This window comes from Sciurus carolinensis, chromosome 2, assembly GCF_902686445.1.
Source record: "Sciurus carolinensis chromosome 2, mSciCar1.2, whole genome shotgun sequence".
NCBI lineage: Eukaryota > Metazoa > Chordata > Mammalia > Rodentia > Sciuridae > Sciurus > Sciurus carolinensis.
The window spans coordinates 120,323,826-120,331,651 of record NC_062214.1 but is presented as its reverse complement, the minus strand read 5'-3'; the positions used below and the strand labels follow the sequence as shown (position 1 = coordinate 120,331,651).

The 7,826-nt window shown below is 35.2% G+C and overlaps 1 non-coding gene and 1 pseudogene across 1 annotated transcript; one reads left to right on the top strand and one right to left on the bottom strand.

Annotated features, from left to right (window-relative positions):
• Positions 1-1,221: 1,221 nt before the first annotated feature.
• LOC124976432 (olfactory receptor 4F3/4F16/4F29-like) lies at positions 1,222-1,884 on the top strand (annotated as a pseudogene).
• A 2,775-nt stretch (positions 1,885-4,659) lies between these two features.
• On the bottom strand, positions 4,660-4,733 carry Trnat-cgu (transfer RNA threonine (anticodon CGU)). The gene has a single exon. It is a non-coding gene; the product is annotated as a tRNA-Thr (tRNA).
• Between the last annotated feature and the right edge of the window lie 3,093 nt (positions 4,734-7,826).

The window sequence follows — 7,826 nt, the reverse complement described above, 5'->3', positions numbered from 1 at the left end:
AAATTGGAGAGATAAGAGTGAAAATTACCCAATCGTATATACTGAATACATCTTGAAATCAGACAGTTGATTTGGATGACTTCCAAAATTCTTGTGAAATCCTTTATATGCATGAAGAACAGAGTAAATACACATAGTATTAGGCTGATCTATGATACAGGACTGCTGCAAGAAGCAGATACTAATTTTGATAAAACACAACAATAGTATGTAAGGAGACTCAAGTGAAAGATAGACTAGACTCTCTGGAGCTCAACAATTCAGAAATAGACTTAAAAAAAAACATGATTATCACTGAAATTCAAGCCAAGTCTGGAAATTAAGAAGCAAGGGATATCTCAAGCACATATCCTTAAGATAATGAGACAGAAAATGTTCAAACAGGAAGGATAGATTCAAGAGGCATGAAGTGCAAAACCAATAGTAGTTCCAGATTTTTTTTTTAATTTTTTTTTTTGATTTGAACTGAGGAGAGGAGGTAAGAAGGAGGGAAAGACAAGTATTCTGAAGTTCTCAATATGGTTGACGTGGTGGAAAGCTAGGAAAGAAATAGGTTATACTGCTATGTGCACTAGTGGTCTCTTATTTTAAAATAATAAGAAAATATGTAATGAAAAAAGAACAGAAGTACACAGGACTTCCATGTTAGTAAGAGGGTATTGAGATGCATATGGTCTTAAAGAAGCAAAAATCAAAAATCAGAAAGCTATCTTTTTGTTGATGATATGATTGCAAACCTAGAAAACCTAAAATAGTTCAGGAAAACAGAACTCCAGAATGTTGTAAGGTACCCACCTATTATGAAATAAATGAATAAATAAACAATTTTCTCCTTTTCAACAGGTTTCAATTTTGAAGCATTATTTCCATGTCAAATCAGGAAGTATAAGTCTGTTCATTCCCTGATAGCCTTCTTAAATTCTTAAGTAACTTGTTCACATTCTACATTCCCGATGATACACTAGAGACCAAGCTAAATCTGAGGCTACATGTTTAAATGACACCCAAGACCAAGACATGGGAAAAGTTTCTGGAGCTAGTTCTCTGTGACCCGAGCACAGTATAAACTCTTCACTGTACAAGGGCAAGGTGACCTTCAGTTTTTGACATCTGGGACATTACTCCATAGCCAGGATGTCCTTTTCCACTTGAAAACTTTCCCCCTCCTCGTGTGCTCCTCAGGTAACAGTAACTGCAGGGTCATCCTTGCACTTGAAGTTGATGGATGGAGGAAATCACTCAGTGGTGTCTGAATTTGTGTTGCTGGGACTCACCAGTTCTTGGGAATTCAGATTCTCCTTTTTCTGTTCTTCACGACATTTATGTAGCAAGTATGCTGGGAAACCTTCTCATTGTAGCTCACGATCATCTCAGACCATCACCTACACTCCCCAATGTACTTCTTGCTGGCCAATCTCTCCTTCATCGATACAGGCGTGTCCAGCATCACCACTCCAAAGATGATTTACGACCTCTTCAGAAAGCACAGAGCCATCTCCTTGAAAGGCTGCATCACACAGATGTTCTTCATTCACACTGTGGGAGGGACAGAGATGGTGCTGCTGACCGTCATGGCCTAGGACCGCTACGTGGCCATCTGCAAGCCCCTCCACTACCTGACAGCATGAGCCTGAGAACGTGCACTTCTCTCCTGGCTGTGGCCTGGACCATTGGACTCATCCACTCTGTGGTCCAGCTGGCTTTTGTTGTAAACTTGCCCTTTTGTGGAACCAACAAAATGGATAGCTTCTACTGTGATTTCCTCGGTTCATCAAACTCGCGTGTGCAGACACTTACAGACTGGAGTTTCTGGTCGCTGCCAACAGTGGGTTCATCTCCACAGGCACCTTCTTCATCCTGTTTCTGGAATACAACATAGCATAGCATGGCCCACAATAAATTTAGGTCACTGATATGATTATGGAAGACAAATACAGAAGGGTACCTGAGTCATCAAAGAGATCTAAAAGGAAATCTAAAAACCTCTCAAATAAAAGAACATGGAAAAAATAACATACTAAAATGTATAAGATACAACAAAAGTAGTATTAACAAGAGGAATTTTATAACAAAAGTGCCCATATTAAAAAAGGATTTCAAACAAGCAACATAGTGATGCAACTCAAGGAACTAGAAAAGCAAGAACAAACCAAATTCATCTCTAAGTACACACACACACACACACACACACACAGGCAAAAAGAATAAAATCTTGTCATTTGCAGCAACATTATAGGAACTGAAGGGAATTATGAGAAGTAGGTAAAATAAAACACAACAAAACAAATGCCACATGATCTCACACATAGGTAGAAGCTAAAATTTGAGTTCATGAAAGTAGAAAATAAAATAGTGGTCACTGGAGGCTAGGACAGATAGGGAAAAGGGTAGAAGTAGCAGGATAACAGATTCCAAAATACAGTGAAGTGGGAGGAATGGTTTTGAGTGCTCTTTGGCACAGTAGAGGAACCGTAGTTTAGAACAATGTAGTACATGTTTATAAAGAACTAAAACAAAGAAGTTAGAAGACTCTTGACACAAAGAAATGATAAACATTTAAGGAAACATAAATATCAATCACCTTAATTTGATTATTGTATACACGTACAGAATTACACACTGTGTCCTGTAAATATCTACAATTTGTATATCAGTTTGAATTTTTTAAGTTTTTTTTTAAACAATTGAGGAAGTTTGTTTGACATGTTTACACATTCACAGCATAAAGTTAAAAACAAAAACAAAGATAATTCTTTATCAAACCTCCCCTTGACTACAGTTGTCTAGATATTGTTTTAAAAAACAGGTCAAGTTCCAAAATTATAATTATCTAAATTTGTCCAGTTTAGCAACAGCCTATATATTCTACTACTTAAATGAATTAGTAAAATACAGTATTGTGGCTAACTTACTGCAAATGAGAGCATTATCTCAGTATCTTTTAAGTTATTTAAAAGAGAAAAATACAAAGGAGTTTTCAATAATCTTCCCTAGAGGAAACCTAGAACAACATTTAGAACATTAGAATCTCATAAGATTCTTTAATTTGGAAATGTAGCTACAATACTAATTGTTGTTCTAGTCCTAGCTCACTATGAAATGATTAGTCACAAAATAAACCCTTTTCAAACCTCAAAAAATAATAAAAAAAAAATTTCTAAATGGGCAATGGATTTTAATATACATTTTCCCATACAGATATAAAATGACAACAGGTACATGAAAAATGCTCAACAATACTAATCATCAGGGAAACAAAGCAAAGCCAAAATGAGATATCATCTCATTCCAACACAAATGACTGTTATTAAAAATACTAAATATAACAAGTGCTGAAAAGGATGTGGAGAAAAAGGAACACTTGAATACTGTTGGTGGGAATGTAATTTAGTACAATCATATGTAAAACAGCATGGAGATTCCTTAAAAAGTTTAAAAATAAATTGCATATGATTCATCAATCCACTACTGGAGATATCTTGAAAGAAAATGATATCAGTATGTAAAAGAGACATGTACATTCCTGTGTTTATCACAGCACTCTTCACAATAGCCAAGTAGAGAATCAACATAAGTGTCTGAAGAAAGAACAAAGAAAAATGTGGTACATATATACAATGGAATACTATGCAGCCATAAAATTAATGAAATCCTGTGATTTGCAGCAACATGCATGGAACTAGAAGATGTGATATTAATTGATATAAGTCAGGTACACATAGACAAATATCCCATGATCTTACTCACATATGGAATATAAAAAGTTGATTTCATAGAATTGGGAGTAGAATAGTGGTTACCAGAAACTGGAGAGTGGAATGAAGAAAGGTTAGTAAATGGATATTAAGTTATAGATAGAAGATATAAATTCTGGTGTGATATTCCACAGCAGGGTGAATATGGAAAAATGATAACGTATACTCTTCAACAAAAGTAGAAGAATGGAGAAGAAAGTTGTACATAAAGAAATTATAGGTTGCTACAGATCCATAGTAACAAAAACAGCATGGTATTGGTATCAAAAGAAACACATAGACCAATGGTACAGAATAAAAGACCACAGAGACAAACCTACATAAATACAGTCAGGTCATACTAGACAAAGGCACCAATAATATATATTGGAGAAAAGATAGCCTACCTCAACAAATGGTGCTGGGAAACTGGAAATCCATATGTAGCAAAAATGAAATTAAGCCGCTGTCTCTCTTCCTGTCTATAATCAGTGGATTAATCACTGATGTATAGGAATGTGTGATGATTTATGGGTATTGATTTTATATCCTGCCTCTTGGCTGAATTCATTTATGAGTTCTAGAAGTTTTCTGGTGGAATTTTTGGATCCTCTAAATATAGAATCATGTCATCAGCAAATAGTGATAGTAGAGTTCCTCTTTTCCTATTCATATTCCTTTAATTTCTTTGGTCTGTCTAATCACTTGGCTAGAGTTTCCAGGATGATGTTGTATAAAAGTGGTGAAATAGGGAATCCTTGTCTTGTTCCAGTTTTAGAAGGAATGCTTTTGAAATTTTCTCCATTTAGGATGATGTTGGGTTTAGTATAGATAGCTTTTAAAAGGTTGAGAATGTTCCTATATGCCTAGTTTTTCTAGTGGTTTTGTTTTTGTATTTTGTTTTTTTTTTTTGTTTGTTGTTTTTTTGCGATGCTGGGGATTGAACCCAGGGCCTTGTGCTTACGAAGCAAGCACTCTACCAACTGAGCTATATCCCCAGTCCTTTTCTAGTGTTATTGAACATGAAGGGGTGCTGTATTTTATCAAATGTTTTTTTGGACGTCTGTGGAGATGATTGTATGATTCTTGTCTTTAAGTCTGTTGATGTGATGTATTACATTTATTGGTTTCCCTATGTTGAACCAACCTTGCCTCCCCCGGGCTGAAACCCAACTTGTCATGGTACACTATCTTTTTCATATGTTTTGGCATGCAGTTTGCCAGAATTTTATTGAGAATTTTTGTGTCTATGTTCATCAGGGATGTTGGTCTGAAGATTTCTCTCCTTGATGCGTCTTTATCTGGTTTTAGTATCAGGGTGATATTGAAGAAATTGAAATACTCCTGATTTTAGTAGATTAGATTATGCCTTTCTGTTATGAGCACTAAATACTAGTTTTTTTTCCAAATGATTTTCAAAAATGTTGATTATATTAAATCATAGAATAATGCTATGTGAAGATTTATGATGTTTTAAAAAATGAAATGCAGCTTATGAAATTACATTGTAAAACCATAGGATTAAGATAAAATACTCAATTATTTTCTACTGTGGAAAAAAACGAATCTTGAGACTATTTTCTAAGAAATTCAAACAATGCAATTAAAAAAACACCTATCATATCAGAGTGAAACAATGGAAGGCGTGCTTCGAAAATTCATGAATGATGTGAAAGTGAAAATGCAGGATGCAGAACACCGCTATGAAAGCATTCTTACAGGTGCACCCATTTAAGGATCATGAGTCTGAGCAGGAAACAGAAATACGTGGGATTCTGTATTTACATCTGAAAAACAAAATTGCAGAAGCACAGGGCAGATAAACAAAACTTCCAGGAGTTTATTTGAAAAAATATATATGGTTTTTATATTAGTGACAACCCATTATGTAGGCTATATTATCATATCTCCTAGGAAATGGAGTAGCATTTTAGCTATTATCTTCCTTAATACAATTACACATCTAGACAATGGAAGTTAAAATCCCATTGTTTTGAGAACTGGCCAGACCACAGACAGAGATTGTGTCAACGGACGGGCATCATATGTTATTAGACATAATTTAAAGATTTTTTTAAAAATGTAAGTGCTCATCATATATAAAATTGTTATGTAAATTATTACATGTAAGTAATACATATTATAAAGTTCTGATACATACATACAGATGATCATTATAGAATATCATACCACATGGAATGGTTAAAATAAAAGCAAATTTACCAGTAATTCCATCTTAAACATATAAAATTGCTAAATTTTCCAAACTACACAGTCTTATATAGCTCATTATTTTTCTATGCATAAATATATGTTACAAAGTGGAACCATAACTTAATACAGGTTTGCATTCTCATTTTTAAAGTATCATGCCATTAAATATTTAGCCACATATTATTGTTATTGTTTGTGTGGTATTTCATTTGTAAGGTTCTTAATTTTAAAACCAGATTTCCTTTGGTAGATATATATTTAGTCACCAACTTTTACTTACAGGAAGCATGCTTTTATATATTATCAGGCAATTTTTAGATTATTCTTTTTTTCTTCTTTCTTTTTTTTTTTTTTGGTACCAGGGATTGAACCCAAGGGTGCTTAACCACTGAACCATATGTCCATCCTTTTTTAATACATTATTTAGAGACAGAGTCTAACTAAATTGCTAAGGACCTCTATAAGTTGCTGAGGCTGGCTTTGAACTCATGATCCTAAGATTACAGGTGTTCCCCACAGCTCCTGGACTAGATTACTTCTTTTTTTTTTTTTTTTTCTTTTCCAAGATTTTTGTTTTTCGAGGGGGTGGGGGAAGAACTTCAGTTACCATGAATTAAGAAAATAATCCCAGTCACATATCCCTTCCCACATGGCTATATCACAGAACAGTTTTAAGAGAACAACTGTCTTTTTCAGATATTTACCTACCAAATCTCCCCATTTTTTTCCTATTCTGTGAAGATGACTTGGCTTCATCACTTCACTTGTTATTCCTCATCTGGTCCTAAAGCTCACGGTGAGGTTTGTGTTTTATTTTAGGGTAAAACCCACTACACCCAAGATATACAGATTATACGAGGACAAGAAGAGTGCCAGGCAGACAGCTCCAGGGGTCGCTTCATCTCACACATGTCTAATGAAGACAGTCCTTGTACCCCTTTAACATGGGCAAATGTGCAGAAAGCAGGACCCATCCTACAGATTTAGCTTGAGAACTCATTTCCCCAAAAAGGGAAAAGAAATCCCAATCACCCTCCATAATTGCCAATTAGCCCAATGAAAAGAGTTTTTATGAAATCAAAGTGATGAAAACAAAACTAAAACCAAGGGCGTATGGAAGGGCATTATCAAAGAGGGATAACATGCATAGGACATAGGGCCACATATACAGGTCTCTGCCACTCTCTGGGAGTGGCATGCTACAACTCTCTGAAGACAGAAGGTTCTTGTCTGCACAGCTATTTCCTACATGTCCGGTGAGGTGTTTGCTTCTCCTGGATCCCAAACCTGCATCGGCTATGCCTCATCCAACCAGGGCAGCTCAAAATGTTGTGGAGTTAATTTTGGTAATAGTCGTCCAAATGCTACAACAGGCAAGAAGGGTGGTAATTATCAAACTTTCAACATCATCTGGTTTAGGGAAAAATGAGGTAACCTCAGGCTCAGATTCCTGATTCCTTTCTTTTTATACATTCAAAGGCTGCAGTTGGTGAAAAATTCCTTTATTCCCTGATCCTCTGAATTAGATTACTCTTTAATAAAATTTCTCATATGCAATTTCTGGGCAAAGAGTAACTGTATTTTTAAGGATTTTGTTTAATATTATCAATCATCCTCCTGAATTAGGATAATTTGATTCATGGATCTTCACTACACTGTGTGTTCACTAGTTTATTTGTGAGTTTTCATCTTGGTCTTGTATTTTTTTTAACAATCTAGGGCAACTAGTTTGCTAAGAGTTTTCATCAAGAACAGATTTTGTGTCTTGTCAAAATGATTCTTTCTGCATCTATTGTGAAGATTTAAAAGCAAAATGAGTTTTCTAGCTGGGCATGATGGTGCATGCCCCTAATCCCAGCAGCTTGGGAGGCTGAGGCA